The 15970-nt window shown below is 42.7% G+C and overlaps 1 pseudogene; it reads left to right on the top strand.

The window, feature by feature from the left end:
* The window catches only part of LOC137534598 (serine/threonine-protein kinase TAO3-like), a 288974-nt pseudogene that overhangs the window by 256565 nt on the left and 16439 nt on the right, over positions 1 to 15970 (top strand).

The following is a 15970-nucleotide window of genomic DNA, read 5'->3' as shown; positions in this document are numbered from 1 at the left end:
TGTTCAGGAGCCGAGTCCTCCCGAAGACAGGAGGCTCCATACTGCGAACACGAAAGAGGGTGCTCGGGCATGCGCAGTATGGAGTAGCCTGTCTTCAGGAGCACTCGGGGGGCCTGAAGACTTCCAAAGCCTCCCTTCGGCGGCGGAGAGAGCCGTATTTGACCAAATTGGTTGAATACTGCTACAGGGGAGCCAGCATTGGAACGGGGAGCGGGAGAGGAGCGGGAAGGCTCTATATTGATTCCCATTGACTTTAAGGGCTGGATTCCATTACAAAACGGTAATCACAATCAATACGTTTTTGCGACTGCAATTTTCTTTACCTTTTACCAAGTGATTTTGAAGGAATGTGCGATTTTGCACAGTCTGAGAAATGCAGGAGGCACCACGTTTGACAGAAATTCCGTTGCTGTAGTGGAATCTCCTCATTGGGTTCCAAACTCCTAGTGTTTTTCTGGTTGTCGGTGATCAGTAAATGGTCCCGAAGCGCTGCTGGTGGAACCCTGCCCCTTCCACAAATAAATAGGTTTCGTGTGTGCAGGTCATCTGGACTGGTGAAGTACTGTGATGTTTTAATATTTATGTGCAATGTTGCTATCCCTTTTTTACACACCATATGTGCAATAAACCACAAGGTTTGCTGAATATACTGGTGCCCATGCTCCATTTGCAATACAAGATTGGCCTACCACAAATAACCCTCCAGATAAGACATTCTTGGACATGATTGTAAATCCAGGATTCACTGTGCTCTGTGTAACCAGCTTATCTGTCATAATATTTATAGCTGAAAGAAAAGTTATGCTGACTAAATTCAGTCAAAATCCAACAAGCTCAAACAACTTTTATCTTTGTTTTATCCTCTATCTAAAGTTTTGAACCTCTGTATAAATTTGATTTCCCATATCACTCTATCACTCTGTGATTTGACGTCACTCGTATGTACAGTAATATAAAGGCTACTGGTAGATCAGTTTATTAAAGTACATTTAAAGTGAGAAACACATGGTGGATTACATGTTTATTTCCTTATAAACAATGTCTGTTGCCTGGCAGTCCTACGGATCTCTTTGGCTGCAGTAGAGTCTGAATCACACACCTGAAACAAGCTTGCAGCTAATCCAATGAGACTTCAGTCAAAGCTCCTGATCTGCATGCTAGTCCAGAGTCTATGGCTAAAGTATTAAAAGCAGATGATCAACTGGACAGCCAGGCAATCTGCATTGTTTAAAAGGAAATAAATATGGCAGCCTCTATTTCCCTCACTCCATGCTTGCTTTAACAGTAAACCTGGGCATGTTCATTTATTGATGCAGAGATGGCCCTGTTCGTTACGCAAAGTTCTGTGGGGCATTTAGCACTCGGGCTGGTTGATCCACAGAAAACGTTGCCTTTTTTTTTCTGTACTCTCGTTGTGAACCTATTTTTTTTATATCCTCTCAGTGAAATAGGTGTGTGTAATGTTCCATTCTGCACTGACATATTCAAGGAGCTTCAGATAATCAGGTGTTTAGATTGGGTGGCTGTCATATGTCTTTCATCCTTGTGTAAAATGGTTTGAATTATTTTGCAAAAATTCTTGAGACTTCCAGACATGGGTTATAGGTTAGAACCAGTGGGATGGGCTCTCGTTCAGAAAGTCTTTTCTTGGAATCTTTGCCTTTTTGATTTGGACACTAGTCATTTTGAGGGCTGTACTGTTGTTTAATAAGGGGCCTCTAGGCCTCTTTCACATCAGGACGTTGCATTTGATGCGACGTGAAGGTCGCACAACGTGCCCCTAACGGAACGCATTGGGCACTAGAACTTGGACATTATAGTGCATTCTTTAGCCCTGCATTTGGTGCGCTATTTTCATCGCACAGTGATAGAACAAAAACGGTGCATGCATTACATAAAAAAAAATTACAATTAAAATGTGCAAACAGTCTAACGCAGCTAAAAACGTGTATAACACATAGCATGCAGCACTTTCATTTAACGTGCAGCGTTAGACACCGACGTCTGCACTGTGAACAGCCCAATGATTTTTCATTGTTGTGATATCTGCGTTACTTGTTGGTGTAACGTGCGACTTTAACGTCGCACTGTGAAAGAGCCTTAAGGTACTCCAGGTGATTGTTCCTATATGTCACATCAGAACAGGGTGGGTAGCAGTATAGCTGCTTATAGCTTGGCTGTTATTATGGGATTTTTGTGCATATGATGGAAACTGTCATTCCTGAATTGTGTGGGTCAATATCTTGGTATCCAGAAAAATAAAAAATCTGTGGGAGAGTAGCTTACATTCAGAGCTTAGATGGCAAACTCCAGCCCACGGGCCAAATCTGGCCTGCAAAGCAATCAAATTTGGCCCCCAAGTGGCTTCCTCAATTTGTATTAGACCAGCAGGGAAGCTATATTGGAGAAAAAGCCCTAAATCACCAGGGAAGCCATATGGGGGAGAGGAGGAAAGCACATGACACAGGGAACTGTATAGGAGATGGAGGGGGGACCACTAGATACCAGGGAGCTGTATTAGAGAAGGGGGAGGCATTAAACACAAGGGAACTGTATAAAGGGGGAGGGCAACTTGACACCAAGGAACTACAGTGGGTTGTAAAAGTATTCGGCCCCCTTGAAGTTTTCCACATTTTATCACATTACTGCCACAAAACATGCATCAATTTTATTGGAATTCCACATGAGACTAATACAAAGTGGTGTACACGTGAGAAGTGGATCGAAAATCATACATCATTCCAAACATTTTTTACAAATAACTGCAAAGTGGGGTGTGCGTAATTATATGGCCCCCTGAGTCAATACTTTGTAGAACCACCTTTTGCTGCAATTACGGCTGCCAGTCTTTTAGGGTATGTCTCTACCAGCTTTGCACATCTAGAGACTGAAATCCTTGCCCATTCTTCTTTGCAAAACAGCTCCAGCTCAGTCAGATTAGATGGACAGCGTTTGTGAACAGCAGTTTTCTGATCTTGCCACAGATTCTCAATTGGAATTAGATCTGGACTTTGACTGGGCCATTCTAACACATAGATATGTTTTGTTTTAAACCATTCCATTGTTGCCCTGGCTTTATGTTTAGGGTCATTGTCCTGATGGAAGGTGAACCTCCGCCCCAGTCTCAAGTCTTTTGCAGTCTCCAAGAGGTTTTCTTCCAAGTTTGCCCTGTATTTGGCTCCATCCATCTCCCCATCATCTCTGACCAGCTTCCCTGTCCCTGCTAAAGAGATGCACCCCCCGAGCATGATGCTGCCACCACCATATTTGACGGTGGGCATGGTGTGTTCAGAGTGATGCGCAGTGTTAGTTTTCTGTGACACATAGCGTTTTGCATTTTGGCCAAAAAGTTCCATTTTGGTCTCATCTGACCAGAGCACCTTCTTCCACATGGTTGCTGTGTCCCCCACATGGCTTGTGGCAAACTGCAAACGGGACTTCTTATGCTTTATGTTAACAATGCCTTTCTTCTTGCCACTCTTCCATAAAGGACAACTTTGTACAGTGCATGACTAATAGTTGTCCTATGGACAGAGTCTCCCACCTGAGCTGTAGATCTCTGCAGCTCGTCCAGAGTCACCATGGGCCTCTTGACTGCATTTCTGATCAGCGCTCTCCTTGTTCGGCCTGTGAGTTTAGGTGGATGGCCTTGTCTTGGTAGGTTTACAGTTGTGCCATACTCCTTCCATTTCTGAATGATCGCTTGAACAGTGCTCCTTGGGATGTTCAAGGCCTTGGAAATCTTTTTGTAGCCTAAAGGTGGCCACACACGATACAATAAAATGATCCAATTTTACAGTAATTCAATAAAAACGATCGGATCTCCCGAAAAAAATCACTTTTTTTTTCATTCGACTGAAAAATCCGATCGTATTTCCCGTTTTTTCTTCGATATTAATCGATCCGGAATGCCAGATATTTTTCTTCAATCTTTCTAAAGATTGTATGGTGTGTGTTGTATTGTCAATTTATTAATATACACTCCCTAGCAATTTTGTCAGTTTCCAATCATTTTTATCATAATTGGGGGAAAAATAGAACATACATGTGTGGTACATTGGTCATATTTTCAAAATGTTACAATCAGTCAGAAAAATTGATTGCAATTCTTAAATTGAACAGATATTTAAAAAATTGTATGGCGTGTGGCCACCTTGAGCCTGCTTTTAAATTTCTCAATAACTTGATCCCTGACCTGTCTTGTGTGTTCTTTGGACTTCATGGTGTTGTTGCTCCCACTATTCTCTTAGACAACCTCTGAGGCCCTCACAGAGCAGCTGTATTTGTACTGACATTAGATTACACACAGGTGCACTCTATTTAGTCATTAGCACTCATCAGGCAATGTCTATAGGCAACTGACTGCACTCAGATCAAAGGGGGCTGAATAATTATGCACACACCACTTTGCAGTTATTTATTTGTAAAAAATGTTTGGAATCCTGTATGATTTTTGTTCCACTTCTCACGTGTACACCACTTTGTGTTGGTCTTTCATGTGGAATTCCAATAAAATTGATTCATGTTTGTGGCAGTAATGTGACAAAATGTGGAAAACTTCAAGGGGGCCGAATACTTTTGCAACCCACTGTATATAGGGGAGGGAGGGTGGACGTTAGACATAAGGTGGCCATTTTACACTTACGGACGACGGTGATTGAAATCTATACCCTGTTTTGATCTCCTAATACCTGCCATTTCAACCCGCCACACGTTCTCGCTAATAGCATCGCTGTCTCCCCACCGCAGTTAACTCGTCCTGCCGTCTTTGGCGGCAGAGCCCTGTGAGCAGGTCTGGAGACTATTTCATTGGCTCCTAATCCTTTCATAAATGTAAGAAACTCCCATTGGCTTACATTGATGACACGGTTCGGAGCCAATGAAAGCAGCTCCTGACCGGCTCACACAGCTCTGCTGTCATAAGAGACGGCAGAGTTGGTGGCCAGAGGTCACAGGTGTGCGGTGTGGACAGCAGTTGTGACGGGTATGTGCAGCGATTTGTCTGTATCCAGCGGTTTCTGGTAGCAGCAGTCTCTGGTTGTTAAGGGGGCAGAGACCACTGGTACTTAAGTGGTTGAGGTTGGCCCACATTTGACACCCCAGATTTTAAAGGGATGGAATCAATTGACATTTCTGTGAAATTGGGAAGGTTGTCCTTGGTTACACACCAAATGATCAAAGTGTCCTCTAAAAATGTCATGGGTTTTGTGTGACTTGTACTAAAATATTCCTTTGATTTTTGCCTTGAAAAGTTTGTCTTGCTGTGGTGCAGACAATGAACCCTTTGCCACTCCCATCTGCTGCATATAGCGATCTTGTCCAAAATTAAAATAATTCTGCGTAAGAATGAATTTTATCATTTCCACAACTGACAATGGGTTTTGTGTGACATGCACTAAAATATACCTTTGATTTTTGCCTTTAAAACATTGGTTTACTGTGGGACAAACCATGAACCCTTCGCCTCTCCCATCTGCTGCATATAGTGATATTGTCCAAAAACAAAATAATTGTGATTAAGAACTAATTTTATCATTTCCTCAACTGCAATATAGGCACGTTCAAACCTCAAAGATTTTATACAGGCCACACCACCATCATCTTGGGACATGTTGGTGTACAGAGATTCCACACCAATAGTGGGCACAGGACATGTGGCTGCCAGTAGGTTAAGTTAGTGGCCCATCTCCAAATGATGGCTGAGTTCAGTGCAGGATGGAACAGTTCTTGCTACTAAAAAAAAATATGGCATATGGCATCTCTGTATCTCATCATCCCTCAATATGATGGTATTATGGTCTGCCTAAAATACCTTCAAGGTCTGAACTTGCCTGCATGGCAAGTTGCTGGAGTGATAAAAATGAATTCTTACCCACAATTACTTTTGATTTTGAATGAGAGATTTATTTGCAGCAGATGGGAGTGGCAGTTGCATCACGGTTTGCATCATGGTATGCAAATTTTTTATGACCGAAGTCAAAGGAAAGTCCATCTATACAAGTCGACACAAAAAACCAATGTTCTACCTTTGCTTTATAGAAGACATTTTTGTCTCCAAGCAAGGACAACCACCTTTCATTGCACAGAAATGTCAGTTTCCATCCCACAGTCAAACTTACATTAGCAGCACCTTAGTAACATAAACTAGAATGTAGTAAATTATTCAGGATACCCAGTTTTACATTAATTATAGTCTTCAGTATCAGAAACACTTCCTATATCTACCGTATGTTTCGACATATAAGACACATTATTTTTCTCTCCAAAAGTGGGGAGAAAAAGTCCCCTGCACCTTATATGCCAATATGAAACTGTGACCCGCTGCGACGTCGGTTACTCGCTGTATTTGCCCCCCCAATGTTGTCCTCTAGCTCCCCTGCATGTCTTTTTAGCTCCACTTGTGTAAATACAATTAGCAAGAGTCACGCAGGAGAGGAGAGTTCTGTGATCACTGCTAGGACAGCAGATTAGGTGAGCCGCGTTGCCGCTAATTGTATTTATACACAGGGAGCAGAGGAGACATGCTGGGGGGGGTGGGTGGAGTATGACTAAGGAGGACATGGGACCAGAGAACGACACGGGACAGCAGGGGGAGCAAAGGACACCGTAATTGGTAGAAAACATCTTTAAGATGCTCCTGGATTATGGATGTACCAGGTTTAATATATTTTTGGTTGATGCACACATGTTCTTTCTCTGTTGTAATTAATATATTTTTCCCCTGGTTTTTGCCCTCTAAACCTAGGTGTGTCTTATAGACCGGAGCATCTTATATGCCGTAAAATAGAGTATGCATATATTGGTATGTAGCCCTGCCCCCTCCCAGTGATGTAACAACCTAGGATGTTTAGCTATGCAGAATTCTCCTCCCAGAGCATTCTGGGAGCTGAGATATTTCTACTTGCTTTGGAATACAGAGGAAACACTTTCCACAACGATGCACCTGCCAGCAGTAAAGATCTTGCCATCTGTGATCAAAATGTAAATCAGGGAGCAGAAATGGGGAGGAAAGATTTTACAATGGGCACAGCGACTAAATCATTATAAATGAATATTGTAAAACAAAATAAGCAATTTTATTAATTAGGTTTACCGTACATACTCGAGTATAAGCCGACCCCCAAACTTTTACCTAAAAAAAATTGGGAAAAATGCTTGACCCAAGAATAAGCCGAGGGTGAGAAATGCAGTGGCCCCATGGTGCATAACAAAGCATTGTGTGATTGCAATCACATACATACAGTCATAGTTACAAACTTTAGTTGCCCAGTAGTTATCTCTATATTAGTGTCTGAGTGTCTGCACTGTTTGAATGCTACTGGTGAAGTTTGGTGGTCCTGTAAACCCCTGCCTGCCAGAGCAGAAGTTATAGCATACCACTTTGTGCCCCCCACCCACCAAGTGTCCCAGTATCCCCCAGCATACCGGTATGTACAGTACTTGTGCTTCTGTTGCTCCCGGTTACTGGCCTGCACTGTGGTGATTGCATGTAGTAAACTCCAGCCTGCCAGACCACACGTTCTAGCATACCTCTTTCTGGTCCCCCCTTTGAGTGTTCTATCCCACCGCATATGTACAGTACAGTACTTGTCGTCCCATCTCTCCTGGTTACCGGCCCATGCTGTGGTGATCAGGTACAGTAAAACTCCCGCCCACAGGACCAGATGTTCTAGCACACCTCTGTGTGGTCCCCCAAGTGTCCTATCCTCCGCATATGTAAAGTACGGTACTTGTTGGTTCCATCTCTCCAGGTTACCGACCCGCGCTGTGAAATTCCCTCTGCAGCTTGTTAGGGGACCACACTGAGGTATGCTAGGACGTCTGCTCTGGTGGGCGGGAGAATGCGATGTACGCGATCATCACAGCACGGGCCGGTAACCGGGAGAAATGGAACTACAAGTACCATACTGTACATATGCCAGTTGATCAGACACTCGGGGTATGGGGACCACACAGTGGTATGCTAGGACGTCTCGTCCTGTGGGCAGGAGTTTTACTGTACGCGATCACCACAGCATGGGCTGGTATCCGAGAGGAACAGAAGTATATACAAATGCTGGGGAATACTGGGACACTCGGGGGGGGGGGGGAACCACACCACACCACACCACACCACAAAAGGGTATGCTAGAAATCTGCTCTGGCAGGCAGAAGTTTAGTGTCCACCAGCTTGTCAGTAGCACTCGGGAGACAGTGCAGACACTGATTATAGAAGCACCAACGCTTTGCATATGCAGCTGCGTTCTTTTATGTTGTGGTGGATGGTACAGGAAGGGGGGGAATCTGCTTATGACTCGAGTATAAGCCGAGACCCCCACTTTTGGGCCACTTTTTGGTCTCAAAAATTCGGCTTATACTCGAGTATATACAGTATTTTCACTTTAAAGAGGGTTTAAAGTTGACCTCCCCTTAGGTTAGGTACTTACCTATGTAGTGGGAAGGCTCTGGATGCCATAGAACCTTCCTGGTCCTTTGTCCATCCTGTTGTTCCACTACTGTTTACTGTTTAATTTCTGGACATGGCTGTGTCTTTGGTACTACTTGACAGGCTGCAGAAGTATTGTGCGTGCGCAATAGAAATGTAGTCGTGTAATTTTTTAATATTATTGCATAGCGGTTACATCCATAACTATTACATTCATATTCAAATTGATTGGTTATGGATGTAACTGCTATAGTGTGGCCATTTTAGATTTTATAAGCTGCCACTGGATCTGTTTTGATGTGACAGAAACAACCACCTTGATTAGCATATAGCCCTCTGAATGACCACCTGGAATTCAAGCAGCACCCTGAGAAGGGCCCCTACTCCCCATCTGGAGGAAATAAATATTGAAAACAAACGTACGTCCATTTTACATAAGGATGACCGAGAAAGAAATACTTTGTACATCCCCTCTTTCCCCTCTTGTCATATCAACAGCCACCCAATCCAAAACCGCTGATTTTAAGAAGTTCCTTGAATAAGACGAAATAGAATTAGAATCGTGCAGATTGGAACGTCAGAATCTGAATTATTTAGCCAAGTACAAAGCGTGTGTGTTTTTTTTTCTTTGGGGGGGGGGGGGGTTATCCGGAATTGATTTGGATCATAAAGCTTTGGAGTCTCGTTCTCCGTACAGGTACATTACGAGACTTGGTGACGTCACCAAGTCTCGTAATGTAACTGTATGGAGAACGAGACTTTGGAGATGGAGGAGGGTGTACGCCGCACCCGTCGCTGGAGAAAGCCCTCGGGTGAGTACACCTAATTACTCAATGGGCTGAGATGGGGGGAGGGGGGATCAGGAGGGAGGGGGGAGAAGGGGGATAGGCCACCCAAATAGCCACCATTGAAGGGGGATCCCCCTGCCCGCACAGAGGGGGATCCCCCCACCCACATAGCCTCCGCATACAAGGGCGAACCCCGCACATTCCCTGCCCCGCTGGCTGCCCAGGGATTCCCTAGGGTGGCTGGATGCTTGTTCTGGACGCTGTGGGTAGCACAGATCGCTACCCACAGCATGCAGTCCGACATCCAGCCATCCTGGGGAATCCCTCTGATGAGAAAAAAATGCAGCCGGCGGGGCAGAGAAACAAGAAATCTCCCTGTCGGCATGGACGAGCTCCGCTCGTCATTAACACTTTTTGCAAGTTTTTGCTGTACGAACTCAGCTCGTCCATACCACCAGGGAGGCTACTGTGGGAAAACCAGGGAGATGTTTGCACCTTTGAATGAACATATGTAGAAGCTTTCCACAGGCGCCAATAGAATAAGTCACTTAAACGAGCTTAAAACCGATGGGGCAGTGGTGGGCCTATCCCATCCATGCAGACAAAGCAAACAAAGGAAGGACTGTGGCATCAACAGTCAAACAATTTATTTATACGCCACAGTAAAAATAGGCAACGCGTTTCACGGGCTCAATTCCGCTTCGTCAGGCCAATCAAAAAGGAGCATACAGCTTATCAGCATCAAAACCACGCTGAGTGCCTCTGGGACAGAGGCGCGCTGTATGCTCCTTTTTGATTGGCCTGATGAAGCGGAATTGAGTGAACTGATAGGGCTGTACCGACCCATCTCTATTTTTGAAGGACACAACTTACGTAGCCTTCAGGTTACTGTACTTATGAGTTACTCCAAATCACAGAAGGATAGAGTGATGTGGGAAACCAAATTTATACAGCTGTTCAAAACTGTAGATAGAGGATCAAACAGATGACTTTTCTTTTCTTTTTTGAGCATGTCTGGTTCTGTCTGAATTTAATTGATGAACTTCTCTACCAGCCTAAATTAATATATCTGCTCTGTGTAGCCAATTTGTCTGAGTTAATCCTGGATTTACTATCCTTCCATGTTAGACATTGTTGGGCATGTTAGAAATTCCCATGAGGTCTTATTTTTGGTCAATAACAAAATTTTAGGGATTAGCAAACCTGCTCCATGCAACCTTTTTTTTATTGTCCATTTGAATTTGACATCTCAATAACATTTATATACAGGTTGTGATTTTTAAAATATTCAAAGAGCAAACCATTCTATAACAAACCTTCTTCAGACTCTACATCCTTTTGTAGTGAATAAAATCTTAAAATTGGCCAACAAATAGCATCGTCCTGATTCAAAACTTCCATCAAAATAATAGATTACCAGGTTTCCCAAAATAGGGTAATGACCACATTATCACTTCATTACCAAAGTCACAATGAAAACAGCCATAGAGCTACAACCCTTTCAATGATACAAGTGCAGATTCCACTTCTGGTAAATAACTAGCTCATAGGGCACCTCCATCCATGAAGAGGGTAAGAAGAATAAACCTACCTTTATCCATTTGCACTAGTTGAGCAGAACAGTAATTTATCTCCTGACACCCACTACTTGGGTTCCAACTTACAACCATTGCTGTGGTAACTGTTGACTTAATTGAAGAAGAAACAAACTAAAATCAAAAACACAAAAACCTTTGACCATATTAGACCCATAGCTTTATAAACCCTCTACTATCAGTCTCCTACTCTCTCTATTCAACGTTCAAAAAACACTTAATGGGGGTTTACTGATGGTATAAAATCTAAATTGCATGAAGTCATGATAGAACACAAAAGCCAAATAAAATAGGCTGGAAAATGTGAAGAGACGCATACAAATATAGTCCAAATATAGAGCCAACAAATACAGTACGGCAAAAATATTTAATTTTTTAAAAAATCAACCCTTGATAAAACAATATTAGTTTTAATATAGAGCACTCCAGAGTCTAGAGTGCACTACATGAAGAACCGCCAGATCTTTCTCAAGGAACTCTCCCCCAACTTTTGCTCTCTCAAACGTGCTTCAAAGCATAACATTTCAAACCCTCCATTTTTCCTCCTTAAAGGGTTAAGAAAACAATGAGAAACTAAGAATCTATGGTCTTTGTAGCTTCTACTAATGTTGTATACATACCTAGGTTTTCACCTCATGGCAGTCTGCCCTAAATAATGTAACCATACATACCATACCCTTTCATATCCACAAGATTTGATTATCAGGTTGTCTTTGGTTAATTAAAATTTCTGTCTACTGTTCTAGGTCAGGGTCCCTCTTCATCTTTTGGCTGTGCTCCCAGCCGTGGACAAGTGCATTCAGACAGGGCATATGTGAGTAAGGTCCGTGTATGCCCAGTAGAACAAAGCTGTTTGTGCACAGCTTTTTTTTTTTCCCTCCATGCCTCCAAACTCTTTGTTCTGTTGGGCATGCGTGGACCCTACCTGCACATGCCCAGTGTGTGTGCTTATCCATGAAACTGCTGAGCCAAAATGGGTATAGAGGGCTTCTGGCCTGGATTGGTGGGCTGTAGTAGGATTCGGGGAGCATCTAGACCAGTGTTCCCCAACCCTGTCCTCAAGACCCAACAACAATGCATGTTTTGTGGACATCCACAGAGGTAGTTCATCAGCTCTGCTGAGACACTTATTACCTCACCTGTGCATGTTAGTGGTTTTCTGCAAAATGTACTGTTGGTGTTCCTTGAGGATAGGGTTGAGGAACTCTGCTCTAGACCACCCTGAGGCTTCCCACGACTGAGATAAACATCCTCTTTTTTTAAGAATTTGGGCCTCAGCAATCCTAATATCCAAAATTGTACCGCCTTTTAAATGTTTGGTAAAGTTGAATTCTAATTTGATGCTAATATTATGATGATTCCTACAAAACCCTTCCTGATGAATCTCCTCTCCAGATGAGGAACATCTAAAGGTTGACACAACGCCATGTATCAACCTTTTTTGTTTAGAATACAGATGGATAGAGACATGTACTATGACATTGTTAGAAATTTTAAAATATTGGATCCTAATATACCTGTCTTGTCTACTGTAATACCTGAACGTTTTATTATAACATGAGTAAGAATTACAGTACTGTAATTACTTTAGCCAGCAGCGGCTGCAGCTCTGGGGCTTTGAGGCGGCTAGGAGAAAAGGGCGATATAAATGTTCTGTGTCTTGTCCTAACCCTTAATTAAAGTGGAGACTCACTGTAAACCAAGTCCACTTTTATTCAAAGATTGTGACACAATTCCGTTCCATAGACCAACGATTCATTTCGGGGCCCCATGGTGTCCTCTTTGTCAAGTTGGCAGATTCACACCATTCTGTATTGTTACCTTGACAAAGGGGACCCCACGGGGCCCCAAAACGAATCATTGGTCTATGGAATGAAATTGTGTCACGATCTTTGAATAAAAGTGGACTTGGTCTACAGGGAGTGTGCAGATCTCCTGGATTTATGTGGATCACTGCTCTGGTCCTGCACCTCCCAAGTGGTGTGCGATTCTTCTTCTGCATCTTAATTAAAGTGGACCTGAGACGATGATGAGGGGGGGGGGGAAGGGGTCACACTTCAGCAAATCCACAGCGGTTTGCCGCATACAAAAAACGCATAATGCATGAGTTGGTCACTGAAATCAGTGGCTACTGTAAGTAAAAAAAAATGCAAGTTAAAATGCGCTGCAAAATGCAAAATTGTGTAAAAAAACAACAAAAAAAAGATTGCAGAGAATCCTCTGCGATTCCCCCAGAGTCAAGTGTGATCCCTCCTTTATTTACCTGAGGCTTCTTTCACCACCTTTGGCTATTCCTGGTAGTCCTGTATTGAAAACACTGATAGTTATCCAGTTAGTTGCAGCACAGCCCTGGAGATTGCTGGGCATAGGCACATAAAATGAAATCCATATTTGAATGTTCTCACTGTCCATTGATTAAGTGTGCAGCTGTAGGAAGAGGTTGCAGTCATTCTGACATGCAGTTGTCACCAATGGTGACCCCTAATTATTCAAATGCAAAGTTTCTATTACCCAAATACACTGCTTTATACCACTGTATAAATGGTATACTGAGTGAACAAAGTGAGCAAACACCATTATGAACTGTCTGCTACCATAGATGTTAATTAGTAACCATTCCAAGCACTTTCCTGGCTATTTAATCCAGCCAGAGATGTGTCGACATGAATGAACCTTAAATCTGCTCTTTAGTTACTGCTTCTGTTATTCAGTGTAGTTGCTACATCGATAAGCAGGAGGTTTTTACTGATGGCTAACCTGGTACAATACTCTCTTGCTACAACTATATTACACTGGTAGTAGCTTGTAGCTGCATAGACTTGTATTGTAGCCAGCTAGAATCTCTTGCTGTAGCAGCAGTTGGAGTTTCACAGACTTGTTGCTACAAGCTGCTGCTAATGCAACAGTAGCAACACAACTCAGAGTAACGATGGCAGTAACTGAGCTATAGATCTAGTAGTCTTTGTGCGATATAACCCTACAGTAGCAGCAGCAGCAGGACTGTACTTATGTATGCAATCTGAAATGACTGGATGGTGGTGAGAGTAATGGCTCATACACACGGGGTACGGGCCGCAACCACGTGGCACGCGCGTGTTGCGGCGACAGGTCGCCCGTGTGTATGACGCACGCACCCTGAACCGTTGCCCGCCGGAGCTGTCGCCAGGCGATTGGCATGTTCAATCGCCGGTTACAGCTGTCGCCGCAACTGTCGCTAGTCCGCGTGTGTATGCGGACTAGCGACAGGAAACACAATGCAAGTGAATGGAGCATCCGGCCGGGGGATGCTCCATTCACAGACAGCTTCTGCCGCGTCTCTGCCTTTCTGGCGAGACGTGTGGATAGCTGTCGCCGCCAGGGGGCTATCGCTCCCTGGTCCCTTGTAGCCATGCAACGGGGGACAATTGTCCCCCGTGTGTATGTAGCTTAAAAGGTAATATGCCAAGAAGTGGGTGGACTATACAGCAAGGCTGAAGAAAGACCGGGTAGTAATAAAAGTAAAGTCCTGTTCTATGTAGAGACCATGAGCCCGATCGAATGTAAATGCACTATACTGAAAAAATAAGTAAGGAGCCAGCTTCATTTTTGAAGGAGTCTTGGTGACCTGGGTCCTTGGATTTGTCCAGCCTTAAAGAGACACTGAAGCGGAAAAAAATATGATATAATGAATTGGTTGTGTACTATGAATAATTACTAGAAGATTAGCAGCAAAGAAAATATTCTCATATTTTAATTTTCAGGTATATAGTGTGTTTTCTAACATTGCATCATTCTCTAATATGTGCAGATTACACAACACTCAGCATTCAAAATGATTCTTCCAGAGCAGTCTGTGAACTAATGACCTCTCCTCTAGCAGATAAAAAGAAAACTGTTCACTTACAGTTGAGCTAATAAAAGTCAGAAGACAGCCCTCTCCACGACTTTGAAAGTCGTAGAGATTAATGGCTTTTTTGCATAGAGATAACTGGAGTTTCTTAACTCTTCCTGTACTGGAAACAATTACACTGATGTATCTGATCTTAATGTTTTATTTCTTAGCTGTGCTACTCATACAAATCATAATATCATAATTTTTTTTCGCTTCAGTGTCTCTTTAAATATCACTGGTTTCCACCTTAAAGTGCATCATATTAAAAAAAACAAAAAAAACCCTATGGGCCCTTCCAATTCACTTTTTCTCTTGAGTTTTCTCCTAGAAGATAATTTTTCATCTCTATTTAAAATAACTTTTCAGCACTTTACAATTAAAAGGACCAAAAAGAAAGGGGAAAGAACTGTCAAAATTTGTATTCCCTTGCTTGCTGGTGGCTTAAAGCGGACCTGAACTGAGAACTTCCTCTCTGTTCTAAAATATACACAACAGCAGAATAACCTTTAAATAAAAACATTTATTTGTTATAGCTGATACAAATCTGTTGTGTGTCAACTTCCTGCTTTCATGGAAGCAGACCGAATGTTAACATCCTGTTTTTTATAACTTAGCAGTTCTGCCATGGCAGAGGAGATTCCAGAGCAGACACAGCTGTAAAGACCAAATTACACTTGTGATTTGGAAGAAATTACACTTAGATAAGGAAGAATTAGACAGGCTAAACTCTCTAAATACATACAGGGTGCGTTCCTCTTTTCCTTTTTGTCTTTTTTTTGTTCAGGTCCACTTTAAATGGCATTTTTGATAAGATGTGAAAATCTCACCTAAGAGAAAACTTAGTAGTAAAAGTGAATTGGATCGGGCATTATATATTTCCATGTTCCCTTACCCAGAGAATTGTTAATGTAGAATTTAAAATGTCACCCCTTACTGGTGGTTTTGTGCACCCAGGAAATGAACGAGGACCATAGTACGCCTAAGAAAGAGAAACAGGAACGCATATCAAAGCATAAAGAGAACCTCCAGCACACTCAGGCTGAGGAAGAAGCTCAACTCCTTAGCCAACAGAGACTGTATTATGAGAAAAACTGCCGACTCTTCAAAAGGAAGATAATGATCAAAAGGCATGAAGTTGAGCAGCAGCACATCCGTGAGGTATAATTCTACTTTCATACTAATGCATTGCTGTATATTTCCCTGTAGGCTTCATTTTAATAAGTTGATTAGATACTCCTGAGATTAATATGTACATTGATAATCCGATAAACCAGTATACCTTTTCAGTTTG

This window comes from Hyperolius riggenbachi, chromosome 1, assembly GCF_040937935.1.
Source record: "Hyperolius riggenbachi isolate aHypRig1 chromosome 1, aHypRig1.pri, whole genome shotgun sequence".
Classification (NCBI taxonomy): domain Eukaryota; kingdom Metazoa; phylum Chordata; class Amphibia; order Anura; family Hyperoliidae; genus Hyperolius; species Hyperolius riggenbachi.
The sequence above is the reverse complement of the archived record's forward strand: the minus strand, read 5'-3'. Positions and strand labels throughout refer to the sequence as shown.